Below are 12,520 nucleotides of genomic sequence, written 5' to 3' on the forward strand. Positions count from 1 at the left end.
TGATGTAATGATAGGAAATCCTCAACCTCACTCGTTCATACCACAGCCAGAAATTGAATCGAAGGGAATCCTCAACCTTCTCTATTCAATTCTCTGATGTAACAAAAGAGGGAATCCTCAATCCTTCTTGCCCATCACAACAAAAGAGGGAATCTTCAATTTCAGCTTGTCTATCATAGCAAGAGAGAGAATCGTCAATCTCAACTTGCCTATACATGAGCAAGACAAAGCCACCGTCTTCACCATATCAATCCAAATCTCAATTCAATCAAACATACCCAAAAATTGAATTAATAATATAGAAAAAACCGAAGGGAATCCTCAACTTTCTATCCAACTCCGTAGTGCGACAAGAGAAGGAATCCTCAACCTCAATCTTGTCCACCGTAACAAGAGAGAAAATCCTCAACCTCAACTCACCTATTTATTCCTGGATATAGTGCCCTCCACACTCTTGGAATATAGTGCCCGTCACACTTCTCAATCTTAACTTTCATCTTGGGCCTCCCATAAATCCTCGCTCTTTGATTTAAGCCTCAAGTCAATTTAATTCCATCATAATCGTAATCCTAACTCACAATTCTATGTAGCTCCATCTGTCACACTTCAATCATAATCTCATCATAATCTCATCATAATCTTCATTTCTCGTGTATAACGTATAATTCAAAGAGAATCCTCAACCTCCATAATCCGTCATCAATTTACCAAGCAGAGGCTCCCTACTCCCCATCATTCATTATCAAACTCGTACTCAATCTTATTTCACTTTATAATCATAGTTGGAATCAATCATCGCCATCTCTTATTATCATGATCATTCTCATCTTCCTCAATCAAAATCAATCATCATATTTTCTCATTATTATAACCATTCTCATCATACTTAATCATAATCAATCATCCTCATTTCTCATTACATTTAATCTATCTTTCTTCAATTCACTAGCTCAACTCATACATTGTCATTCTTAACTCCTCTATCTTCTATCACACCGGCTCTAGACTCATAAAAAAGTTTACAAAGGTTTAGAAGGCTCGAAGAATGATTAAAATCACAAAAATATATTTTCTGCAAAATAGGATGGTCATGCATATGCTTGCATTCCTTGTATGCATAAGTCCAACTTTTGGCAATGTCGCGTACGTGGACCACAGTCGCTTACGCGAGTACCCGGAAAGAAGCACTGGCTCGCGTATGCGAGCCACTTCCGTGGACACGCGAACTTAAAAATTTTCAAAGTCGCGTACACATGTTGTGTCCGTGTACGCATGCATATCAAAATCCAGAAAAAGCTGATATGCTCCAGAAATGCGGTTTTCTACCAAAACTTTAAAAGTATATAACTTTTTTGTTAAAAATTATTTTTCAACCATTCTTGAGCCTTGGAAAGATCATTGAATAAATTTTCATAAAAATCTAATTTCATTGAATTTTCAACTCTGAGAGCCGAGCTATGGCCCGCCGAATTTGGCTAAAAATCTGTTTTTGCCAAAACTTAGGCTTTTACCAAATTTTCACTTTCTCCAAAATTAAACCATTTGAACTCAAGCCAACATACCCAAAATAGTTTTTAAAAAAATATTTTACACAAAATCAAACTTCTATTCCACCTATACCACCAACACTCCTCAAATTCCTAAAATCCTTCATCATCCAAAATAAAGTTTCAAGCCTAAATTTAGAATCAAGTTATTTCATATCGATCCCAAATACACATATCCAACTACTCATCAACCTCATAAATTCTCATCCTCAATGTGATGGCAATATACACCAAACCCCAATAATACACCACTCTTCAGAAATCACAATATATACATATTTTATACCAATCCATCATTACATACATTTACAATCAAACCAAAACCAATCATCCAACTCATAATCTTTATTACGAACAAATTTCAACATAGTACACTAATACTTATCTCGATTTACCTTTCATAGCCTCCGGCTTAAAATTCATGGCCTCCGGTCCAATATTCATCGATTTCTCAATTCATAAATCATAAACAATTATTCTACCAATCAATTTCACATACTCCATCATATTATGATTTCAATTACCAAACCAAGTGAAATTGATCAACCTATTAAGTAAACATATCAATTTCATCCAGTCATTTAATTCAATCCTAATCCTAGGAGCATCTAGCCTAGGACTTCATGTTACACTACATGGTATTTAAACGAAACTTAAATTGTATCTTAATGGAAGATGTTCCAAACCCTTGAGTCTTTCACGGGCAATGCCAATGTTCACCAAAAATTCGACGCTTGATCCATAACTCAACCCCACACTGACCAACACAACAATTTCGCTATTCACAACAAAAGTCCACAATTTCTCAACCTAGGGTTTACAAGATTGGACAATTGAAAGAGAATAATGCTTTATTACTTTAACCTGCTGAGATTGGTGATGGAATCACCGATAGTTCATACTAGAGCACCCCTAAACAACCAAAATCACAAGATTTTCTTAAAACCCAAATCAAAACACAAATTGAAGGGGTAAAAGAAAATTTGGCAGAGAATTTTGAGGTACTCACCAAAATACCAATATAAAATCAAAGAAGATGAGAAGAGTAATGCATGGCCACAAACGGCTTATTAATCAGAACTCTGGAGAGGAAGTTATGGAGGATTGAAGTTTATAATAAATAGTGTCAAGGATTTTGTTTCTCTTCCTCTCTTCTAACCGTGGATCACACTATCAAAGGGGAAAAATGAGTTTGTGTTTTGCTGAAATGGAGCTTATATAGTGTGGGCTTGGACTCACTTGGGCTATGTTCACTCGATTTACCCTGTTGGCTCAACTTTAGGCCAAAACTTTTAAAATCAGTGTTTTAATGCGTATCTAATTATTTTTAATTCCCCAATCTATAAATTTTAATTCCTTAACTTCATTCACTAACAATTTATTTTCTCAATTTATTTAAGTCGGTACTACCAGTTAAATAACCAGTACACGTCTTTACACATTTTTCCCGTAGAAAATCACATTTTCCCATTCAAAAAATTCTCTGAATCTAAATATCACTGTTAAATTTATAAATTATGAAATCTAGATTTTCCAACCCCTTTGGCTCATATTTAATTAATTTGTTATTTTAATTATCATTTAACTGGGCTTTACATCCTACCTGCCTAATTAAAAATTTTGCCCTCGAAATTTGGTCCACTACAGAGACTATATGAGAGTGTTTCTTCTCTTCTCAACATATCTTATTCCCAGAACTAATTCACTATCGGGGTTCAGTCTAAGTTCAGTTCGTATCCTAATAGGCTAATGGTTAGAAGAACATTCTCTTAAAATTTTGGGCTTAACCATCATTAAAGGTTCTCTCACCTTCAACTACTCCCACAACATTTATTCTACCATTCTTCAACATCAATTCAAATACCTATTTACATCCTTCGCTCTCATACACAACGTTATAAACTTAAGCGAATTCAAGCCTACGCCGTATTCATCCGTTTTCACTCTTAGATTCCTCTATGTTTCTCTCATTAGCTAACCAAATATCAAGTTCATCTCACCCTTCATATAACTTCCTAACCCTTACTCGAAAATAACACTAAAACTTCCAAAACTTTTCAAATCCTTACAAAAGAATTTTGGCAGAATCTCCTCTAAAACCGGAGTTTACCACCCTTCACAGGTTCCCTTAATTCAACTTTAATATAAACTCAGTATTTCAATTCAATATTTTAAATTCGTCATTATAAACCAATCATTATTAATTTCAATCTAAAACCATAGTCAACATGATCAAACATCATAATATTTACCTTTCAAACACAATATTTTGCACTCACTTCTCACCCAATTCCAATTACACACCTACAATAATTTCTACAACCGTTTTGGAATCAATCTAATCTCGCAGTCACAATCAAACTCAATTACCTGGAATTCATTATTTGCATTAATCCGCTAACCTTTTAGATATTCATAGCCTAAAGCATTTCTAATCACCCCTTACTACTCCTCATCGCAACTATCCTGTATCAATTCTCCCACAAGCTTCCGCTACGTCACTCTGATCGTTTGCCATAAAAACATAACTATTCCTATATGTTAACAAAAAAATCACATTCTCTCAATAACTGAAAGTCATGGAGCAATAATTCATTTGAAAATCATGATCCTCACAATATAATCAAGTGTTACAAATGAATGCCACACTCCAATATTATGCAAGGAAGTTAAATTCAATTCTCCTTGTCAACTTCACGATTACCTTAACCTTGTTGCTGAGATCGACCTTCTCCTTGATTCTTTCTGTATGGACAATCTCGAGAGATATGTCCTGGTCTACCACAACGATAGCACAGGCCTAACTCCGTTCGGCATGGCTATTTCGGATGGTATCTTTCGCATGTCTGGCACCTCAAATCATTTGAAGTAGCCTCTGCCTATTTTCCCTTTCCATTTCGCGAGCGGTAGTGATTCCTTCGGTAATTATTTCGACCTTGGGAATACTAAGGTGGATACGCACTCCTCTTAATGTCTAAGCCCCTTACTGCAAAACTCTTGTCTTAATCCCTTTCATGGGACTGCCGGTGGCCACTTCTCACCATGTTAGTTTTCCTGGAGCACTCCTCTACCACTTGGCTCTTATTAACTAGCTCTGTAAAACTCTTGATCTCAAGAGGTGCCATAGTTCACATAATGTCATCACTCAAACCATATTGATACTTCATACACTTCCATTCTTTGTACCATTTAGAGGCACCCTGACAAACCCTCGAAAAACGGAACAACTCTTCGAACTTGCTCGTATAAGCAGTTACCGTCATGGATTCTTATCTCAACTGTAGTAGCTCCAACTCCTTAGCTTATCTCGCATAGTTTGGGAAGTGTTTCGTATAAAACTCCTTTTTAAACATCTCCTAGGTGATCATCTCATTACCATTTCTCTACTGCAGTAACCGGTGAGCTCCTTGCCACTAATATTGCGCTTTTCCAGCCAACACATAAGCAGTAAATTCAACCAACTGACCTTCGGGTATAAGATGTGCTTGCAGTAAACTTTCCATTGCTTGGAACTAATTATCGGCTTCCGTCGGATTAATTAAACCCTTGAATATTCGGGAATTGATCTTCAGAAAAGTCGCCAACGTCATCGGACCTCTGCTAGCTTGACGGTTTCCAAGTCCATTACCATTCACGTTCATTTTCTGCATGGCCTGGTTAGTAGCCGCAGTATTCACATGCATAGCATTCACAAGAGTGGTCATGCAGCCAAGAGTGCGGTTTGGATGTCCACCAGTGCACCTTCTTCATTTTCTTTCTGCGTACGGGTTCAACCACATCCACGAGTCGCCATTTAGGTCCCGTTCACACTAAATAAGTGATATCAAGGTGATCAGTCTCAATATCTTAAGTCAAGTGCTTCAATTTTTAAAAGGTATACTCATGAACTTCATGCTAAACATATCAACTGGATATCCTAAGTAGCACAGGCACAAACTCAAAGTATGCATTGAAGCATAAACAGTCCATCCCTTAGGCTCACGAGGACAAACTTCTCTGATACCATAATATAACACCCTAATATTAAAATCCTTATGCTCGAGTCATAAGTCAATAATACTAAGGTGGTACGACCCAAGGCAAAGTTTTAATACTATATAATTAGAATAAATTATTAATCGAGAAGCTTGAAAAGGGAGTAAAGAAAATTACGATTGGAAACACACATGGGATGAAAAGTTACACATTTGGAAAGTAGGGTAAAATAAAACTTTAAAGGTAAAATAGATTAAAGACAGAATATATATAATTATGTATAACAGCCACTAGTCACGACTCGCGAAGTTTAGGTCAGCTAGGGTTACAGTAATAAAAATAGTTGATAACCATCTTATCTCTCCCGAAAGTACATTAAAGCCTCTATAGGCAAGTTTCAAAAGAAATATTTACATATACATCGTCAATGTTTTCCAAAATAAAAGGGAGAAGTCTAAACAAAATACAGAACATAATTCAGAATAAGCTTTGTCGTCTTCCAAACAAACTCCAACTCACTGTGAAGCATTAAGATGTGCATTTGAAAAATCAGGAATATATACGGAATGAGAACCCCGACTCATGGGTTTCCAGTATGGTAAAAATGAGAAGTAAATACAATAAGTTAACAAGAAACTCACTAAGCAATCTTAAACTCCACAAATCATTATTTTTCATCTTAGATTCTCACTAATCCGTAATTAGGCAACCGTTCTCAGGGTTTCTACTCTAATTCACTTTTCTCTTTATTGTCACAACTCTACAACTTTGACTGGAACAACCCTCATATATTTCGAACTCAGTGATTCTATGTCAACACATCCAATCTTCACCCGGAGCAAGTAGAATAACTCCACTGCATCTACCCAAGGAGATTAATTTATCTCATCAAAAGCAGCCCTCAGCATCACTCTCACTAGCATAAGGGACCTTTTAGTTATACAAACACACGAAAAACAAATAGAAGTATAATTAAGTAAAGCAATTAGCACAATATCATTTAATATGAACAAATTAACAAGCCAAAAGTATAGCAAACCCAAACAAAGTAATCAAGTGCAAATGATGCATGTCTGCCCTATGACTAATGAGCTCATATGTTGGTTATATAGCCAGAACCCGACATACATGGTAGCTAACCTGGATATTGTCGTTCAACACGAAAGGAATCCTCAACCTTTCAAGAGGGAATCCTCAACCTCCCATTTAGAGAGAGACTGTGATGTAACGATAGGGAATCCTCAACCTCACTCGTTCACACCACAACCGAAAATTAAATCGAAGGGAATCCTCAACCTTTTTCATTCAATTCCCCGATGTAATAATAGAGGGAATCCTCAATCCCGCTTGCCCATCGCAACAAGGGAGGAAATCCTCAACCTCAGCTTGTATATCATAACAAGAGAGAGAATTCTCAATCTCAACTCGCCTATACATGAGCGGGACAAAGTCACCGTCCTCACCATATCAATCTAAATCTCATTTCAATCAAACATAAACAAACATACCCAAAAATCGAACTAATAATACAAAATTGAACCAAAGAGAATCTTCAACCTTCTATCCAACTCCCTGGTGTGACAAGAGAGTGAATCCTCAACCTCAATCTCATCCACCATAACAGGAGAGGGAATCCTCAACCTCAACTCGCCTATTCATTTCGGGATATAGTGCCCGCCACACTCTTGGGATATAATGCCCATTACACTTCTCAATCTTAACTTTCATCCTGGGCCTCCCACAAACCCTCGCTCTTTGATTTAAGCCTCAAGTCAATTTAATTCCATCATAATCACAATCCTAACTCACAATTCTACATAGCTCCATCAGTCACACTTCAATCATAATCTCATCATAATCTTCATTTCTCGTGTATAATGTATAATCCGGAGAGAATCCTCAACTTTCCCAATCCGTCATCAATTTACCAAACTCAGGCTCCATACTCCCAATCATTCATTATCAAACTCTTTCTCTATCTTATTTCACTTCATTCATAGTCATAGTCAGAATCAATCATCGCCATCTTTTATTATCATAATCATTCTCATCTTCCTCAATCAAATCAATCATCATCATCTTTTCTCATCATCATAATCATCCTCATGATCCTCAATCAAAATCAACCATCATCTTTTCTTATTATCATAACCATCCTCATCATACTTAATCATAATTAATCATCCTCATTTCCCATTACTTAATCAATCTTTCTTCAATTCACTAACTCAACTCATATATTCTCATCTTTAACTCCTCTACCTTCTATTACACTGGCTCTAGACTCAAAACAGGGTTTACAAAGGTTTAAAAGGCTCGAAGAACGGTTAAAACCACAAAAATACATTCTTTTTCAAAATAGGGTGGTCATGCATATGCATGCCTTCTGCGTACTCATAAGTCCAACTTTTGGCAGTGTCGCGTACGTGGACCACAGTCCTTATGCGAGTACCTGGACAGAAGCACTGGCTCGCATACGCGTGAACCCAAAATTTTCCAAAGTTGCGTATGCTTGCCGTGTTCGCATACGCATGTATATAAGAATCCAAAAGAAGCTGATATGCTGCAAAAATACAATTTTTTACCAAAACTTTAAAAGCGTATAACTTTTTCACTAAAAATAGTTTTTTAACCATGTTTGAACTGTTAGAAATATCATTGAATAGTTTTTCTTAAAAATATAATTTTATTGAATTTCCAACTCCAAGGGCCTAGCTATGGCCCGTCGAAATTGGCTAAAAATTTATTTTTGCCAAAACTTAGGCTTTTACCAAATTTGCACTTTCTCCAAATCAAACCATTTGAACTCAAGCCAACACACCTAAAACTGTTTAAAAAAATATATTTTACACAAAATCAAACTTCTATTTTACCTATACCACCAACACTCCTCAAATTTCCAAAATCCTTCATCATTCAAAATCAAGTTTCAAGCCTAAATTTTGGAACCAAGTTATTTCATATAAATCTCACAAATACACATATCTAATCACTGATCGACCTCATAATTTTTCATCCTTAATATGACGCCAATATACACCAAGCCTCATCAATACACCACTCTTTACAAATCACAATATATACATATTTTATATCAATCCATCGTTACATACATTTACAATCAAACTAAAAGCAATCATCCAAATCATAATCTTTATTCCCAAAAAATTTTAATATAGTACACCAATACTTACCTCAACTTACCTTTCATAGCCTCCGGCCCAAAATTCACGGCATTTGGCCCATCATTCTTCAATTTCTCAATCCATAAACCATAAACAATTATTCTACCAATTAATTTCACATACTCCATCAATGCTAGTGGAGCGTCAGGCTTAGGTATATCGGGGATCATTTGATCCTTAACGGGGTTGAACCATGGTGGGTACTCGAGTATATCAACGATCGGGAACTCCGATATCAATTCTACCACATTCAGAGGATAAGGACGGTCAGAAAGATAGTAGGTGCGTGTACATGGACTACCTGGTGCGAGAAATTAAAACTCGCACAACTACACTGGCAAGTGCACTAGGTCGTCCAAGTAATACCTCAGGTGAGTGAGGGTCAATTCCATGAGGATTGTTGGATTGAGCAAGCAATAGTTATCTTGCTCGGCTTAGTCAGGCAAACAGTAAAAGATGGTTGTTGGTGTAAAATGCATAAGCAGTAAAAAGCAAGTAAATAAAGCAAATAAACAGAATTAGAGTAAAACAATGATGAGAAAATAGTTAAGGTCTCGGAGATGTTTATCCTTCTGGATTAAGACTTCTTACCAACTATTTTAACAATGAGTGATTCATTCTATGGCAAACCATAAGTGATTAAAACCTAATCTCTTAGCGAATTAATCTCCTCTAATCTTACGAGAATGCCACATACAAGGTCAATTGGTTCAGATTAGAGGGTGAAGTTCAGAAAACCAATTTAACGCCATAAAAACCTCAATTACCCAAAGCTAACCGGATTTTATATCACATATCTGATGTGTGGAAAATGATCCAACACAAAACTCACCGGCAAGTGTACCGGGTCGCATCAAGTAATAAAACTCAAGGAAGTGAGGTCGATCCCACAGGGATTGAAGGATTGAGCAATTTTAGTTTAGTGGTTGATTTAGTCAAGCGAATCAAGTATTGGTTGAGTGATTTTGTATCCAACAGTAAGTAAATAGCAGGAAATGTAAAGTGAAAGGGATAATTTGCAGAAATTAAAGAGACTTGAAAGTAAAGGTACTGAATCTTAAAGAGCAAGAAATTAAATGACTGAAACTTAAAGTGCAAGAAATGTAAATTATGGTAACTTAGAGTGCAAGAAATATAAATTGCTTGAATGAAAAAGGGATTTGAGGATTGGGAATTCAGAAATTAAGCAAGGGAAATTAAATTGCAACAATTAACCAAGCAAGAGATGAATTGAAATTGACTAGATCTCAAACAGAAAATGAAAATTTAATTGCAGCAGTGGTTCAGCAGAAGAACCAAAAGATAAAATCAGATCTCAGAACTCCAGAGACTAGATAGTAGATTCTAGATCTCAATTGCCTTCCTAGATCCAAGTTCACAAAGCAATTAAAGAGAAATTAAAGATTGCAGCAGTAAAGGAAATGGAATTGAACTCAATTATGCAGTAGAAAAATCAAAGAGATCTTGAAGGGAGATTGAGACAGAAATTCCTCAGTTCTTCACATACAAGACTTAAACAAGACCCAGTAAAGAAAACCAAAAGATCAGAGGTAGAAGAAATGAATTCTCTCCTCCAATTGCAGAAAACAGAAAAATGGAAAGTGAGCTCTCAAGTTGACTAAGGATCAAAATTAAAATGAAAGTAAGCTCTCTCCCCCAAAAAAAACTCCCTATTCTAATCCTAACTAACACCTATTTATACACTTTCTATTTTGGATCTAAGAATTTTGAGTGGGCTTTTTGATTTGGTGAAGAATTGAACTAAATTGGATTTTTTAGTGAAATTCAGCCCATCTTGCTCCCAGGAGGCTGCCCTGCCCTTGTGGAGGGCAGAGCAGGGAAATTGTGTGATGAAGCATGTTGCGTGCCACGTGTGGGATAGGCATCAGGATGCTGCCCTGCCATTGTGGAGGGCAGGACAATGCTGCCATGGTGCGCTTTTCCTCCCTGCCCGTGCATCAATGTGCGCGCGCCCAAGCTCCTGGCCATGCCAAAATGCTGCGCCATGCACCAAGAAATGCTGCCCTGCCCTCCACAAGGGCAGGGCAGCGCAGGCTTTCCTTGTTCTTGGGTGAGGTCCCAAGGTCGAAACTTGCTGGATGGCTTTTTTTGCCTTTTTTTCTTGGTTTTCTTGGTACCAAAGTAGCGCCTAGTTCTTTGCTTCCTCAAGGTGTATGTTCGATCCTTGGAGGTTGAAAACAAACCAATTTTTGCTTTTTTTCCTTGTATTTGAGCGCTACTTCTTTCCTTCTTGTTCTTGGGTTCGAAACCCATGGGTGGCACTTGGAGACAATTTCCTTTGATTTATTTTGGTGAGAGCCCAATATTGCTCTTGAGGGGGGCAGGGCAGAATTTTTCCTTCCCTTGTTTCTTGGCCTAGAATTGTGCTCCGCCCTCAAGGAGGGCAGGGCAGTGAGGCCTTGAGTGCTTGGTTCATTGTTGTGCTCCCTTGGAGGGCAGTGTGCTCTTGAGGAGGGCAATGTGGCTTCCTTCCTTCCATGCGCTACACTCTTTTCTTCCTTGGGCCACGCTTTCTTAAGCCACGCTTCACTCTTTTCTTCTTTTTCTTCACCTTCAAATAATCAAAACAACCAATCAAAGTATCACTAAATTTACAAGATTTATAAATCAATTAAAATTCAATTAAATTTAGCTTAAACCTCATGATTTAGCATCAATTAAGTGGTGGTTGATTGATTCAAATAAAACATGAAATTCCACTATAAATTGCTTACTTATGGTGCAAGAAAGTGCGTAAAAACTAATGAAACAAGTGAAATTAGCTTGAGAAATGGGTATATGATGACTTGTCATCACAACACCAAACTTAAATCTTGCTTGTCCCCAAGCAAGCATCAAAATTAAGAGGAAATGAAATGAAAAAAAGAAAAGCATACATATCCTTATTAGGCATATAGCAGAACTTGATTCATGGAGTTTTTATGCAGACAATGATAACTCAGTTATTGTTTGCTGTTACATAATATACACCTTTCCTCAAAGGCTCACTAAACTTGTTTCTGTAAGGTTTACTTTTTGCTTGCTCCCTTGCTAACTTTTCTTTTCTCATTTTGCTTAACAAGCTTATCATTCTTTGAAGGCTTGGTGTCAAATGTTGCAGCAGCCTTTGGCTTTATTTTTACTCAACATCTCTCCACCACAGACACATGGCTCACTATTTCCTCCTAGGATCATTGATGCCCAGCATCTCTTTGGATAACTAAATGTTTTGTATCTAGGTTGCTCTTTATTGTGGACTTTCACTTGGCCATCCCAAATCAGTTGATCTAAGTGGCCAGGTTTTGAAATACCCCTTAGAATTTACTTATCCAAGCATATCCTAGTACAAGAACACCACAGGCATGTGTCCTAGGGTCCAAGCTATTGGTGCCCAGCCTTTATTCTTTGTTTTTCTTGCCACATTGGCTTTTTCTTTTTCCTTTTCTTTCTGTTTTATTTTGTTCTCAAGGGATTTTTTTTTCTTTACTGATAGGAACCTTTATGACAGCAAGCTAGCTCACACTTCAATGAAAATGACATCATGCAGCAGTTATTTCATGAGTTATGCATTTAATCAAACACATATACCACCATTAACTTCCATTCTAACTTATGCAACATTGGATATTTACTTTCTAATTCAAACTTTTCTCTTTTATTCAAGCATAAGGGAAACAAAACAAAATTCAAAGCTAGGTGATGGATGACAAGCATTATGCAGATCAGCATACTTAACAAACAATTCCACTTGCAACTAGATAAACACTTTAGCAAGATATATAAGGGTTTCCAGATTCAAAAAAATTTACAGCA

This window comes from Arachis stenosperma, chromosome 9 (genome assembly GCF_014773155.1).
Source record: "Arachis stenosperma cultivar V10309 chromosome 9, arast.V10309.gnm1.PFL2, whole genome shotgun sequence".
NCBI classification, from domain to species: Eukaryota; Viridiplantae; Streptophyta; class Magnoliopsida; order Fabales; family Fabaceae; genus Arachis; species Arachis stenosperma.